Genomic DNA, 17109 nt, shown 5'->3' on the forward strand with positions numbered 1-17109 from the left:
CTTGAAATAAACAATTTGCACACACACTCCCTTTCCAAAAGAAATTAATACACCAAAGAATACACTTAGATTTATTGGATTTGTTGCTAAAATATCGGTATTAAACCCAAAACTCCCGGCGAATGGCCAATAACCCAAGGAAAGGAAAGAATCCATTACATTTTTCATATGATCGCCTCTTTCTTATTCTTACAAATAGACTAATTATCTATATTTTTTTATTCTATTTTTTTCTAAATTAAATAGAAATAGGGTAAAAGTCAAAATATATGTATATATTGATTTACAGATGTAAATGAATTTTTTTTTTTTCATTTGGAAATATCCAATAAGAATGATACTTATTAGAATTAGGTACCAGGTCTTATGTCAGTTGTGAAATAAAATTTATCGTTTGTTGCAATACTTCCTAAAAATAATCCCATTAGACTAAGAGAAGAAAGCGAGTTAATCAACTAATTTAATTCCTCATCCTCAAACCAGTCCTTTCAGGGGGTTGTCGTCACAAAGAATATGAAATTGTAGGAGTGAAATCTTAATATAATTTGAAAAAGCAAGAGCAGCAAACCCCAGGAAATAAAAAAGAAAAACAAAAATATTTTTTAAGATTAAACAAAGGGATTCGCAAATAAAAGTGCTAATGCCACAACCAGTCCATAAATTTTTAAAGCTTCCATAAAAGCCAGACTAAGCAATAAAGTACCTCGTATTTTTCCCTCTACTTTTGGTTGTCTGGCGATCCCTTCTACAACCTGGCCCACCGCAGTACCTTGCCCAACCCCAGGTCCAATAAAAGCAAGCCCGACAGCGAATCCAGCAGCAATAAAGGAAGCGGCAGAAATCAGTGGATTCATGATAAATTCCTCGCAAAAAATAAAGAAAATAAAGAAATAGTTAATGATACAATCAACCGATGAATTATGGCTTACTTATTCTATCACTAAGATTTATCCATTCAAAGTCACTAAAAACCCCGAATTGAAATAATAATATTCTTGAAGCAACAGAACTGCATCGATATTTTCTTATCCACGTAGTTTTTGTTAATTCGTACGACTTTTGTTCAGCTATTTCTTTCTTTTTTATTTTTTTTTTGGGAACCATTCTTTGAATTCTTTGTCCTTTTTTGTGATTTAAATTCATTAAATATTCAAAAAAATTATAGTCAAAATGGAAAGACTTAAATTGGAATCCCTACCGAAATTCATAACACAATAGTAGGCCAAATTAAATATATCTTTAATTCACATATACCTAGTTAATATCAAATATCACATATACATGTTTTTCCCCTACAACGTAAACCAACTATTCATATCCTAGATTCAGTCGGATTCTAGAACCATTATTCAAAACAAACACAAGAATTGTCTTATAATGATTAGATTACATACATCTAGCTCGACCCCCCCTCCTCCTCTAACCAACCTTTTCTTTTTATTTATAAATATCCTTCTTGCAAACCCTTATCATTATCCCCCATGAGTACAATCAATCTAACTGACAAATTCATTAGACATAATCATTGCATAGAAATATCAGGATTGATTTGATCGAAGTTTATGTGATTTATTATTTATTAATTTTTCTTTTGTCAATCGGTGAATTGAATGAACAAAACAATATCAATAGAAAGGGAGTATACATTGGAAGGTGGTATAAATCGACCAAATAGGAATTTGAGGAAAAAGATCTTTTAGATCTCTTTCCCTTTTTTTTTTTTTTAACAATTCCTTAACTTAATATCGTAATATTATTTTTACTAGTACTCTATTTTTATTTCAATCTTATTTGTATATTTTTCTTCCCTAACTCTAAGTGGATTACTTTGAGACAATAGACATGCTGTCAAGCTAAGCTAAAAACAAAAACTATGTCGAAAACTAATCAATGATGACCTTGGACATGCAGAAGTGAAATGCTATCACCACTCAGACCAAAACATAACTTTTACTTGTTCAAATAACAATTAAGGTGAAGCAGGGTCAGGAACAATGAATCTCTTTATGATAAAGAGATTCATTTTGCAAGTTCGTTATTATAGGTAGTTCCTACAAAGGATTAGACTAATGACGTATACAATACTTGAATTCTCGATGTAGATGCTACATAGTTGGTTCTCATCTTTCAGAGACTATGAGTGTAACAGGACCATCTGTCGACAAAAGGATCACCCTAAGATGATCATCTCATTGCTATTGAGAACGAATCAAATCAGATGGTTCTATTTCTCAATCTTTCTGACTTGCTCCTATGGAACCAAGGTCGAAAAGATTGAGAAAAATCAGTCATTCACAACCACTGATGAAGGATTCCTCGAAAAGTTAAGGATTAGTAATCCTTTTTAGAAATCAAATGGGTTCGGTCATATAGATACATGAGGAAGGTAATCAAAAAAGAAAGAAGATGAGTTCTTCTTTCTTTTATCACTTAGGAGCCATGCGAGATGAAAGTCTCATGCATGGTTTTGAGTGAGAGAAAGGAGTAAGGAATGCTCTTTTCGACTCTGACTCTCCCATTCCAGTTGTTGCTTTTCTTTCTGTTACTTCGAAAGTAGCTACTTCAGTTTCAGTAACTCGAATTTCCGATATTTTTTATTTCTCACCAAACGAATGGTATCTTCTTATTGAAATCCTAGCTATTCTTAGCATGATATTGGGGAATCTCATTGCTATTACTCAAACAAGCATGAAATCTATGCTTGCGTATTCATGCATAGGTCAAATTGGATATGTAATTATTGGAATAATTGTTGGAGACTAAAATGGTGGATATGCAAGCATGGTAACTTATATGCTGTCCTATATCTACATGAATCTAGGAACTTTTGCTTGTATTGTATCATTTGGTCTACATATCGGAACTGATAACATTCGAGATTATGCAGGATTATGCACAAAAGATCCTTTTTGGGCTCTCTCTTTAGCCTTATGTCTCTTATCCTTAGGAGGTCTTCCTCTACTAGCAGGTTTTTTCGGAAAACTTCATTTAGTCTGGTGTGGATGGTAGGCAGGCCTATATTTCTTGGTTTCAATAGAACTCATTACGAGCGTTGTTTCTATCTATTATTATCTAAAAATAATCAAGTTATTAATGACTAGATGAAACCACAAAATAACCCCTCATGTGAAAAATTATAGAAGATCGGCTTTAAGATCAAACAATTCCATCAAATTAAGTATAATTGTATGTGTGATAGCATCTACTATACCAGGAATATCAATGAATTCGATTATTAAAAGAAACCCTTTTTTAGCTTCTAGAAGCTATTTCTTAGTTCAAGATCCCTCTTACTAACTCGAATCAAAGAATTAGTAGATTTGTTCCGTCCAAAATGGGGATGGGCTAGGGTTATGAACTTATAATCTATAATCTAATGATCAAGTCGATTCCATGATTATAAGTTCAATCCATACCGAACCAGACCAGCATAGGGTTATATACATTTTAATTACGAGAATGGGCCATTCGAACGTATGTAAATAGATACTATGTATACATATGGATCCCTACATCGTTACATTCCATTTAGGATTAGGAACAGGTGTAATCGGACCTGCTTTTTACATATCTCTCGTTATTTGGGATGCTATTCACCTTGCATCTTTGGGCTTCTATTGAATTGAGAAATAGGTTTGATTGTCCATCTTTTTTATATAATATATAAATATAAGATAAGGCACCCTCCTGATAATTCAAATCGAAGTAAGTGGATGTCCGATTCGGGCCTATATGACATGACCAATCAATAGAAATACTTTAACACTCCACCTTTGTGATATATTCCATACATCACACTGGAGAGATATCATATTCATGGAATATGATTCACTTTCAAGTTGCCTTGGTGTGAAATGGTAGACACGTAAGACTCAAAATCTTGTGTTAAAGAGTGTGGAGGTTCGAGTCCTCTTCAAGGCATAATATTGAATATTGAGAATGCTCAGTGAATTGGAATAAGTTCAATAGTGGATCACAAAATCTTGGTGATCTTCTCTATCTAATGAATGGGGAGACCACTTTGAAATCGTCCATCTTGCACCCACCCCACTCCCCGAGTATATGCTTCAACAGGAATCACACAATGGTAGATTGATACAATAGAAACCTCTAGTAAAATGCCCCCCCCCCCCCCCCGATAACCCAACAAATAAAGTACATTATATAGTCCGTTTTAGGGATTGGCAACTTACCCATTTAGTGACTTTGCACTGGACGTTCCGAAATGGGTACAATCTGGTTGGTGAATTCAATAATAGATGCCTGTTGGCATTCCAACCTTCCTTCTCATTTTAGGGCCTATTCGAAAGAGAATCTAGTACTTCTTGGTGGTGAATATCTGAATAGAACAAATGCTCTATGGATTGCTTCGAAACAATTAGAATTAGTCGGTCAATTGGTTGTTCGCTGTTCATGAATTCTTGTTTAGATAGTTCATACCATCCATCCCTAATGTTTTGATCTAAGATTTCAATTCTTCCATGTTTCAGTAGTAGTATATTGTTCCATGGAGTTAAGGTCCAAAATATGGAAGAAACGGGTGTTTCCATGACTCTACCACCCGCTCAATTCTGTTCCACTTAATCCATATTTCATGGCCACATATCTTTTTGGCTAAGGAATGGGAAACCTTTCTCTTGTTACATGAACCCAATTTTCATTTCATCTAGGAAAAGCCATCTTTTTCTTAGCAATGTCTCTGTCATTTGATCCAATAGTGTTCCATTAGATAGGAACAACTTTGATAAATACTGATAACTCTCGAAGAGAGTATTAGAATGGAAAAATCCATTAGATAATGAACTATTGGTTCAAAGCCAGCTTTGGTCATGAATCAACAATTCGAAGTACTTTTCTTGCGTATTCTTAATAAACCAGCATTTATATATAGATGCAGGAAGATCTGTTTGGGAATTAAGAAGCCCTTTTGACATCTGGTTGTCTGTAAAGAATTCTCTATGTGAAAATACAGAGACAATGGGCTGATCTTTGAATAGGAAAAGGAGTGGATCTGCAGGGTCCCAAATGAATTGATTTATTCAAAAAAGCCTTGTTCTTGGGAAGATTTATCTCATGTACGGTACTGCGTGGTTCCACTCTGCAAGAACACCAAATCATTCTTTTGAAGCCCATCCTCTCCATCATAAATGATCTGCTTGCCCCAAAATGACATGGCCCAATAGGGAAATCCTAATTCATTGGGCCTTTCGATATAATCAAATAGAAAGCCCCAAGGGTGCCATATTCTAGGAGCCCAAACTATGTGATTAAATAAATCCTCCTCTATCCGTTATGGGTTGAGGACTCCTTCTCCTTCCCCTTCTTCAAATTTTGATTCATATTGTTCATAGAGAAATCTCTGATCAACGATAGAACAGGATCCATTTTGCATCATATCTAAAGGATTCCTTGGTATGGGCCGAAGGAGCAATGTCACTCAATCATTATCAAACTGGCTGCAATATTTTTCTATCCATGAGGATCCCACCAGAGTGCCTTCTACTTCTAATAGGCCATGAACTATATCAGAATTATTCTCAACAAGTCCATAAGAAGTGATCCCATTTTTTTCATCGAGTCCGGGTAGAGACCAAAGGTCTTAAGCGATCGATCTGGCAGAACAACTCAAAAGATAAAGAAGTATCGTTAATTTCTTCATGCTCGTTCTAAGTTCAAAGTACCATTTGTACAAATAAGAATCCCCTTTGTTACATGATTTCTTCTTCGTATAGATAGACATAGGATCTATAGAGCAACTACTTAGAAGTACATTTTATGCAACAGCCCTTCCTATCTAATAGAAAAGGATCCCATGATCCTGAACCAATCTACTTGGGATCGCAAATCCCAAGTTTGTCTATGAAGAGCACATCTAATTATATTAGTGTCTATAATTGATTTCTTCTATGTAATACTAATAAATAGGGCCTCATTTGATACAAACCTAGGACGACCTGCTCCTAAACCCGTATTATATTAGCCCGGATCTTAATTAAGTTCAAGTTCTAATGGAATGGACCTCAACCCCTAACCAACCTGTGGTTAGAAACCTTGGTATAATGTAGACGCCACAATAGGGGATGGAAAACCTATTGATAAGTCAAGCTAAAACAACCAATTCTCTAATGGTGTTTTAGGTGTTCTCAAAGAACAAATAGATAATTAATCTCATAAATATTTTCTCAATCAAATCAAAGTTGTTTTCTTATTGATAACTAAGCCTTTAAATAGGCTACAAAGCCACGAAATAAAACCCTAGAACATAAAGAAAACCAGCAACCACACATAAAGAAACCTAGTTGGCTGAAACTATACTTCCTTTCCTAATGTAAGTTTGATTAATTAATTCCTTTATATTAAATTAGGAATTAATTAATTTACAATGGAAAGAATAAAATAAAAACCTTCCTAAAGTTATTTTTCTAGGAAATAAATAAATAAAAGCCAAAAAGTAATGGTAGTTTCCTAAAACAAAAAGTAAAAACAAATTAGGAAACTAAAAATGCTAGCCTTTTTGATCAAGTTGACTTTGATCAATCTTTGACCTCTTTGAACTTCAAATCAGTTTCTAGATGCTTTGTAGGATGCCAAATAAGCTGAATATGAGGTTCCACACGTTGCCCATGCTTGGATTAATAAGAAAAGGCTAATACAGTAAAATACAGTAAAGCCAGCAAGCAATACAGCAAATTCGGCCAAATTGTTGATGCTGTCCGTACAAGCCCTTTTTGATTGCATTTGAGGCTGCTTTAACTTGATTCCATGACCTCTTAGGGATATGTATTGAACCCATAAAGCATTGGAACCATTTCATGCTTCCCGAACTCCAAAAATGTACCAAAACCGTCACCCGGGTCCGTATCGGCTTCCACCACTTGGATGCTTAGAATAGGCTTTGTATCTTCAAGTATGGACAAGCTCTTATCATATTGATTACCCCCTGTATAAATACTCCCAGGTTGTCCTTAAATCTCTTAATTTGAGCTATTGTGATTGGCCTAGTCTTCATCCGTGTCAAGTCAGCACCCCAGCGGGTTATCGGTGGAGCGGGCTCGGGCGGAATCACATCATTCCCCTCCTCTTGAAAAGGATTTGTCCTCAAATCAAGATCATCACCTGCAGCAAAAGGAGTTAAATCAGCAACATTAAATGCAGCACTCATGTTATACTTACCCGGTAAATCAAGCTTGTAGGCATTCTTGTTATTCGGCTCCAAAACTTGAAAAGGTCCATCCATAGGCGGCATGAGCTTTGACTTTCTTTGATTAGGAAACCTTTCCTTTCGTAAGTGCAACAAAACCAATTCTCCTTTGTCAAACACTATTACAGAAAAATCTAGAAATACATGCTCATTATGGTAAAAATTACACTTTTTAAAGTTAGCAAACAATATTTCCCAAATTTTCAAATTGCCACTAAGTAAAGCTCTCAACAATGCAGATAAAGTTCAATGCAATAAAGACATCTTTAAATAAGTATCTTTAAAATTCATGGTCAGCAATGATTTCTTATTCATAATTAATTTATTAACATCACCAAAGCTAAGATAAAAATTTATATTCTTCCTTTCTTGTCTTCCTTTTCCTTTCTCACTCAATGCCATCTCACCTTCCTCACTCTCGGCTTTTGCACCAAATTTTTCACTCTTGGTTTTATTAAAATTTTTCCACACAACCTGAGTATTAGAAGACTTACCTTGGATAGTAAGCTCACCTTTTCCCTCTTGATTGGATGGTAGTCCACTTGGAATTTCATTTGGGAAGACATCTCCAAATTCCTTCAAAAGAGAAATCATTGAACTTGGCAATTCAAGTTCTTCAATGTTAGTTTGATCATTAAAATAATTTTCTTTATAAATCATGACCAGCAAAGGTTTCTTATACTCAATAACCTTATTAATATCCCCTAAACTCAAATAAAAGTTGCTACTTGACCTTTCTTTTCTTTCTTTTCCTTTTCCCCCCTTGGATTGGCGCAAACGTTCGGATTTTTCTACCTTCTCCAAGCTCTCGGGTTTTCCACTTTCTTTCCCCTCTCTTTCAGATTTCCCTTGATCTTTCCACTCAATATGAGCCTTAGAAACCTTACCTTGACCAGCAACCTCATTCTTACCTTCTTGAAAGGATGGTGAAGCCGTTGGTGCCATACTTGCTTTTTCCTTGAGCTTTTCGGCTTCTCTCCTTTGTTGCATTTGTAATTGGTCTTTGTAAACCTCTTTAGGAGATAATGGTTCCAGCTTAACCTTCTTCCCTTTAAACCTGAAAACAATACTATTTTCTCGACCAAAATGAGTAGCATCTTTATCAAATTGCCATGGCCTACCTAATAGTATATGTCCAGCAATCATGGGTACAATATCACATAAAACTACATCCTCATATCTACCTATATTAAATTTTACTTTGGCTTGTTTATTCACTTTTATTTCACCACCATCATTAAGCCATTGTAATCTATAAGGTTCTGGATGTTTAATAGTTATTAAGCCTAATTTATCAACTACAATGTTACTAATTACATTTGTACAACTTCCACTATCAATAATCATACTACAAATCTTACCTTGAATTTCACATCGGGTGTGGAAGATGTTCTCTCTTTGAATTTCATCCTCGTCTTTGTATGCAGCAAGTACTCTCCTAGAAAGCAAGTTTAATTCAGCATTGGATGCTTGCAAGGTTTCGGGTTCATCCTCCAAGTCCTTCTCCTCTTGCTTGGCTTCATCCTCACTTTCTTCACTTTCCGATTCTAGCTCGTCATTGCCCTTGAACACCATGATTCTTCTATTCGGGCATTGGCTAGCAATGTGTCCTCCTCCCTGGCACTTAAAACACACAACATCATGAGTTCTAGAAGGTTTAGGATCTAATTTTACCTCATTCTTTGGTGCTTGGACAGATTCGGTTCTAGTCTCCTTCCTTGGCCAATTTGAACTTTCTTCTTTGACTTTTGGCTTATTCAAACCACCAAGAAACCTTGCCATGGTTGCTTCCCTATCTTCATTCAAGCAAGAAACCTTGCCATGGTTGCTTCCCTATCTTCATTCAAGTTCAATCTCATCATAAGCATCTCCATCTCCTTGTAATAATCCTCCACGGATCCATGTCCTTGAGATAAAGATTGAAGTCTTTGATGCAGCAACCTATGATAGTGTGATGGTACGAATCGCTTCCGCATGGCTCCTTTCATTTGTCGCCATGTAGTAATCAAGTCATCACCAACTCTCCTTCGGGTGTTTTGCTCATTGGTCCACCATTGGAGTGCGTAATGGCCAAACTCCATTGCTGCCAATTTCACCTTCTTAGCCTCCGAATAATTATGGCGGTCAAATATCATCTCCATCTTTTCTTCCCACTCCAAATATGCTTCGGGGTCACTTTTTCCCATGAATGGGGGGATGTTGATCTTGATATTGCTAAGATTGTCATCTGTTTCTTCCCTCCTATATCTTCCATGGCCAGCTCTATCTTGGACAGCAAAAGTTTCGTCCATACCTTCCTCAAAGTCTCCACCGAATGGCTCCTCATCAAATTCCTCTCTCGATCTTTCGCGACCTCCTCGTCCTAGGCCTCGTCCTCCATGGAATTCTTGCCTATTTCTTATGTTCGGAATTCCTTGAGAAACTTCTAGCGTTCCCATCCTTTGATTCACATGCTCAACTTGAGCACTAACCCGCTGTATTGACTCCAAAACAGCTCTCATGTCCACTTGGTCTCCACTCCCGGTAGCTCGGGCATCGCCATGGAATGCTATGGATTCCTTCTCATTGATCCTCAAAGGTGGATCTCCTCTCCTCATTCTTGATTCTGTCATGTTAGTGTAATAATGCAATAAAAATAAAATAGGACCTTACCAATTTCACTCCCTTACATGTTTCACTCAAATGAAGACTCGACACTCGTGTTTGCACACTTGTTTCGGCTTTTTACCCTCTTTTAAGCTCACACACTCTTGCCTTTTTCCACTCAATGAATTATCTCAAAGTTCTAATTAAAACACCCACAAAATAGCAATTAGATCACTAATATGTTTTAATTAAACTTATCAACAAAACAGTAGCAAAAAGTAGGCAATACCGAAAGAATCCAACAAATCCTAATTTTTCGGCTTTCTAGACAAGAAAACACAAAATAATGGAAAAACGTTGGAATTTTTGAAAACTGCACCAGATGGTAGTAGATTATGAGTTTAAGAATAAAATTCCAGAAAAAGAAATTCAAATACGAACAAGAATCAAATTGAACAAAAATATAGAATAGTTGTTGGTTGTTGTTCTTGTAATTCAAGTTTTGTATCAAATCCTTTAACTAATTTTAATCCAAATAATTTAAGCACCCAAAATCCAAATATCCAGCAGCAAAAATAATTCTCCAGCAACTCAAATATTGAATAAATAATCAAAAAAACAGCAGCTCCAACAAATTTCCAGCAAACAAATCAAATTTAACAAACTGAAAATTTTTTTTTTTTAATTCGGCTTTTTTTCTTCTTCTTTTGTTTTTTTTTCTTTCTTTTTTTTTTGTGTTTTTTCACTCACAGAACATAAAACGACTGCAGTAGCAAAGATCAACACTAGAAATTGCAACTCCACACGAAAAATCCACCAAACCCGTGGCCTCCAACAAAAACAAAATGTGCAGTTTTTTTTTTTTTTTTTTTTTTAACTGTTGCCGCAAACTTTTTTTTTTTTTTTTTGAATATATGAATGCAAATTTCTAAGACTAAAACAGCAAAGGAAAATCCAAAAAAATCAAAATTAACAAGAACAATGATGAAGAACAACCAACAAACTAGGAAGCAAAAATACGATAAAACTAGGAAACCTAATTCAACTAGGAATGAATTTTTTTTTTTTTTTGGTTTTTTTTAAAGATGCAGAACGTGTATGGGATGGATGCAATCTTAACCTAATGCTAAAATTGCAGAATAACACAAAAACAAACAAAGCAAAAAAAGATAGATCAAACCTGAACAAAACTTAGCTCTGATACCAAATGATACAAACCTAGGACGACCTGCTCCTAAACCCGTATTATATTAGCCCGGATCTTAATTAAGTTCAAGTTCTAATGGAATGGACCTCAACCCCTAACCAACCTGTGGTTAGAAACCTTGGTATAATGTAGACGCCACAATAGGGGATGGAAAACCTATTGATAAGTCAAGCTAAAACAACCAATTCTCTAATGGTGTTTTAGGTGTTCTCAAAGAACAAATAGATAATTAATCTCACAAATATTTTCTCAATCAAATCAAAGTTGTTTTCTTATTGATAACTAAGCCTTTAAATAGGCTACAAAGCCACGAAATAAAACCCTAGAACATAAAGAAAACCAGCAACCACACATAAAGAAACCTAGTTGGCTGAACCTATACTTCCTTTCCTAATCTAAGTTTGATTAATTAATTCCTTTATATTAAATTAGGAATTAATTAATTTACAATGGATAGAATAAAATAAAAACCTTCCTAAAGTTATTTTTCCAGAAAATAAATAAATAAAAGCCAAAAAGTAATGGTAGTTTCCTAAAACAAAAAGTAAAAACAAATTAGGAAACTAAAAATGCTACCATTTTTGATCAAGTTGACTTTGATCAATCTTTGACCTCTTTGAGCTTCAAATCAGCTTCTAGATGCTTTGTAGGATGCCAAATAAGCTGAATATGAGGTTCCACACGTTACCCATGCTTGGAAAAATAAGAAAAGGCTAATACAGTAAAATACAGTAAAGCAGCAAGCAATACAGCAAATTCGGCCAAATTGTTGATGCTGTCCGTACAAGCCCTTTTTGATTGCATTTGAGGCTACTTTAACTTGATTCCATGACCTCTTAGGCATATGTATTGAACCCATAAAGCATTGGAACCATTTCATGCTTCCCGAACTCCAAAAATGTACCAAAACCGTCACCCGGGTCCGTATCGGCTTCCACCACTTGGATGCTTAGAATAGGCTTTGTATCTTCAAGTATGGACAAGCTCTTATCATATTGATTACCCCCTGTATAAATACTCCCAGGTTGTCCTTAAATCTCTTAATTTGAGCTATTGTGATTGGCCTAGTCTTCATCCGTGTCAAGTCAGCACCCCAGCGGGTTATCGGTGGAGCGGGCTCGGGCGGAATCACATCATCATTGGTAAGTGCTACAAGATCCCGTACATTGGAACCCATGGGTATGGACCCGAATCCATTAGTATGGAAAATTTTCTTCTCCAAGTGAAATCCCCTAGTATATGAAAGAGTGAAAAAATGCTTTTGTTGTTGGGGAATAAGAAGCCTTCATATCTTAATGCATGTATTTAATTTATTCGGAGCTATTAGAGCGGGATCCACTTTTTGGGGAATATGAGTTGAAGCAATAATAAGAAAATTTCTAGTGGAACATCTTTCACAATCCCTGCAGAGATAGTTCACTGATAAACCAAGGGATAAGTAATCCATATTGCTTTTGCTAATTCGCATTGAAGGGTGATATAAATCGGTCTCGTAGCCCCACGGGAGGTTTATCAATAAGTGATTGTCTAATAATGAGCAAGGAATATCCGTATTTCTACTAAATAGGATGTATTGAATTCATAACTGATTAGATACTTCAACGATATCGATGAGATTGTTATTCAAATATTTCTTCTTAGAACGTATTAATTTGACCCCATAAGAGGGACCACCACCCCATAGCATGTTGCCGCCCGAAGCAAAACCCTGTATTTCTTCTGGAGAATCTCCTAATTGTTCCAGAGCAATTAGAAAGAGATTCTTTAACCAAAAATAATTCATTTCAGATGTAGGATACCTATTCAGAAGTTTTCGCAACTCAATCATGTATGATGGAATCATCAAAGATTTGACCCTTTCGAACTCTGTCCATAACTCACTATACACTTGAGAAACAAAGAGTAGGTGTGTCCGAATGAGATATCCAACAACAAGAAGAAGAAAAAGGATTGAATAGAGGAACTCCTGAACATTTGGCGATCTCAGATGTGTCAATATCAATGGTGACTCATGATTTCGATGAATCATTTCTTCATACAGAAGAAGATTATGTAAACAGTTACTTGAAATGTCACTTATCAGATTCCATTATGGAAGACATATTTTTTTTTTTTTAGGAATTCACCATGATATAACTAATCCACACATAATATCAGGAAAAATGGATACAAATTTTTGGCTGCTACTTAGTATAGGCCATAGGTCTAAAAAAGTATCTAAAAATATCAAATTTAGATATTTGTATCCTATCAAAGTAAGGAACCATGGCATATATGTTTGGAATATATTCCATTTTAAGAGAGTTGAAAAAGCACTACCTCGTTGAAAGGTTCTATACATCCACCCTTTCTCAAGGCATTTCTTTAGACAAAGACCTCGTTTTTTCCTCTTTTCAGATGGTAAATATTTCTCAAAACAGGGAGTGTGAATCAAACCCATGTTTGAATTGAAATTGAGATACTAATGCAAGTTCTTCCCTTCTTGCAAAATTGACTATTTGTCCCTCTGTTAAAAGTGTTCTAGAAATGTTTGCGGTCGAGTAAATAGCTCTATAAACGAATGGATCAGATTGAATTGGAAAATGGAAAGATTTGTACAAGTTATACTTTTCGTCACCATTTTTATGGAAAATCATTAGGTATGAATATGTTAGAACCTTGTAACTTGATTGGGAAATGTTATTTCTTTCTAAATTTTTTTTTTTTTACCGCCGAGCAAAGAAAATATTTTGTTGCAAATGAACAAGATATTGAGGAATTGTCCATACGTAAAATCATAATTATTGATATGGGCCTTTTCCACATAAAAAGGGAATCTTTTTACAATAGAAGCAGAAGTGATGTGGATTATTCAAGAATCGAAGTCGATTTGCTTTATAAAAACAAGATATCAATGAATTTCTATGAAATGGTTTCACGGGATTTAGACAATTGTCTTGATCCTGGGATATCATTGAGAAATAGGAATCGGTGTTACCAAAAGATTTCCTACGATTATTTCTAGTATGGAATGAGTCAATCATCCACTTTGGTATCTTATTGAACAAAAGTGGTGATATTGTTCCTCCATTGATCAAGAATTTCGCTTTTTGGGAAGTATCATGATCATGATCAAGAAGGGTTTCCATTTTTTCAATTGAATGATTTAAAGACCTATTGATTCTAACAACTGATTGCAGAGTTGATCATTCAGACCTTTCAATTCATAGATGTGGAACTCGGACCTGTGAATGGGGATATTCCTGAAACTCACAAGGAAAAAAGGACATTAGTTGGACAAAGAGAGAAGAAACTTGGACAAAAAAAGAAGTAACTTGGACAAAAAGAAAGGAAGTAACTTAGACAAATCTTTTTTGTCGATAACCTCAGACCAATCATTTGAATATTGATTAATATGTAATCGATCAAACACTACTTGAAAATGAAAATGGCTCTTCTGCTCAGAAATGAAATGTTCCAAATGTTCCTGTACATTCTTGCTCCTATTGGACCATTTGTATCTATATGCATTAGTATCTTGATTCATGGATCTCTCAGTTCGAGATCGTATATTTCATTGTAGTCCTATGATTCATAGTATCATTTCCTATTTGATCCTTTTGAATTCCATATTTGAAGTTGCGATTGGATTTATTCATTAAAAAGAATCGATTCAATACATTTCTCAATACATTTCTTATGTACCCATAGGTACTATATTGGTTTGAATCAGATTTTGGATCAATCTATATTGATTGACTGCCTCCATTATGTTGTTGCTAGCAAATACCACTATTTTTTGTTTTGTATCTCCCAAATCATTCCCGCATGAGGTCCAGACCCATTTTTTTCTGATCTTTCGATAAAAAGATTCATTTTCTTCATAAAAATAGGAGGTAGAACCAATAAAGATTTCTTTTTCGATTCATCCCTGGAGTTGAATACCTCATTCAATAATTATTTTTTATCAAATATGTAGGAATCAATAGAAATCCCTTATGATACACCAAAGCTGGCTCGGTTATTGATAGAGTGAATAGATCTGCCATTTTTTGAACTCCTGATTCAAAATCATGGTGTAATGTGTATCCCCCCTGTTCCCATCATGGAATAGATGAAATAAATCAAAAAATCGATTTTTGTTCAAAAATGAAATCTTATTGGAACTATCCAGTTTATCCTTCGAAACCATATCACATCCCGGATATGATAAAATAGGGAATTGAGATGGTATTTTGTAAATACGCAATTATCTTGAATAAATTAACTATTTCTTTATTTTCTGATCGCCTGAAAAGGACAAGAGAAACATCTTGTTCTTTCTTCAACAATTTCTAATCTCTAGTGGACCTCTCAGTAGGATTCAAACCCATATGAGGTTTTGACCATCTGTCAGAGAAAAAAGAATGAATGGATCTTGTAGGATTCCTAAGAAATTCTTCGATTTCTTCCAATCATCTGCTTCTCATGTTCAATGAATAGTTGGGACATTAACGAATATCCAGAAAGGTATTTAGGGAATCAGTCTGATTCTATCTCTATTCATTCTATTTAAAGAAAGGAAGGATCCTTAAGAATCGATCTTTGTTTTAGTTGTTGAATCTCTCTTTGATTGATCAATGTGTGATATTCTGAATCCTCATTACTAATGGAATCAAAATGATCTCTAGATCGATTAGAAGATCCTTTCAGTTGGTTAGAATCTGTTACGTGAACAAAACTGGATCTTGTATAATCATATTGAATATTTGATGATACATTCCGTACTTTGATAAAAAAAACTGATCCTTGTATACCAACCACACATTGTCTAATCAAATCCAATTCTCTCTCAACATGTTCCTCAAAAAATCCAATTCGTGCGGATTCTTCCCCAAAATAAAGAAGAGATCTTGGTGGAATTGCCACATATGCTTAATAATTTTGCAAAGAAATAGCCCACTTGTTTCTCGTGAAGAGATGGGAAACATGCTCAATATCATTTGATTGAATAATTGACCCAGCTCCTTGTTATTTAAAGAAACCCTCCACTTCAATTGGTATTTTTTTACGAAAAGGAAACACGAGATAACAAATCTAGTCTTTCACTAAGATTTCGAATAGCTATCCCGAATTCAAGTTGATTATGTTTCGCTTCTTCCTTAAAGAAAGACAATCAAACAATTACCAATCATGGTCCTTGCGGATCGAATCATCCATAGAATATACAAAAAGAAACTCCAAATATTTGATATCTTTCTCTTTGAATGAGATCTGAATTCCAGTGACGGTTTCATTCTTACAACTAGAATCCCTTTTTTTTTCTGATCCAGTTCCTCCATCATTGCGAATCCCAGTTAGATTCAGGCATGATACACTTTTTAGTTATTGGGAGAACCAAAGTACTCTATTTCGGATCCAGGAAACAGCGCTCAGAGATCTTTTTTCCTTTTGGAATATACAAGAGCAAAACAATCAACCTATTGATATTGGAAAATCCAAAAGATTCTTCCATTGTATCATTTATGGGTCCAATGAAATTCATAAGTATAGGAAGAAGCCCTGTCAAATAGAGATTTTTTATTTCGACCATCTTTCGATTGTTAATACGATATATAAGGACTGCTACTACAAATAGTACTACACCCTTGATCGTGAAATATCGATTGCTTGTTGAACCCTGTAAATGTGATTGTGTGAAAGTACGATACTCCAAATTTGGGAGTCCAAGAGTTTTATAAAACATTCTTGATGGAAAAAAATGTGAATGAAAGATCCCACTAAATTAAATTGGGTCCATGAATCTAAGAAATAATGAGAATTCTTGATCTCTCTCAACATCTCTCTTAATTTTAAAATCCAGGATTTGAATTGATGTCCTTTCATTGAGTCCTACTAAATTGCATTGATTTATCTTAAAGATTTCCTTTGAATTGGAATTTGGTTATTCACCATGTACGAGGATCCCCGCTAAGCATCCATGGCTGAATGGTTAAGGTGCCCAACTCATAATTGGCGAATTTGTAGGTTCAATTCCTACTGGATGAACGTTAATGGGACCCTCCAATAAAATAAATCTATTGGAATTGACTCTGTATCAATGGAATCTCATCATCCATACATAACGAATTGGTGTGGTATATTCATATCATAACAT

At 34.9% G+C, this 17109-nt stretch overlaps 1 pseudogene; it reads right to left on the minus strand.

Moving 5' to 3' along the window:
• Positions 1 to 4592: 4592 nt before the first annotated feature.
• LOC125419980 (protein Ycf2-like) lies at positions 4593 to 16838 on the minus strand (annotated as a pseudogene).
• Between the last annotated feature and the right edge of the window lie 271 nt (positions 16839 to 17109).

Source organism: Ziziphus jujuba, chromosome 5, assembly GCF_031755915.1.
Source record: "Ziziphus jujuba cultivar Dongzao chromosome 5, ASM3175591v1".
NCBI lineage: Eukaryota > Viridiplantae > Streptophyta > Magnoliopsida > Rosales > Rhamnaceae > Ziziphus > Ziziphus jujuba.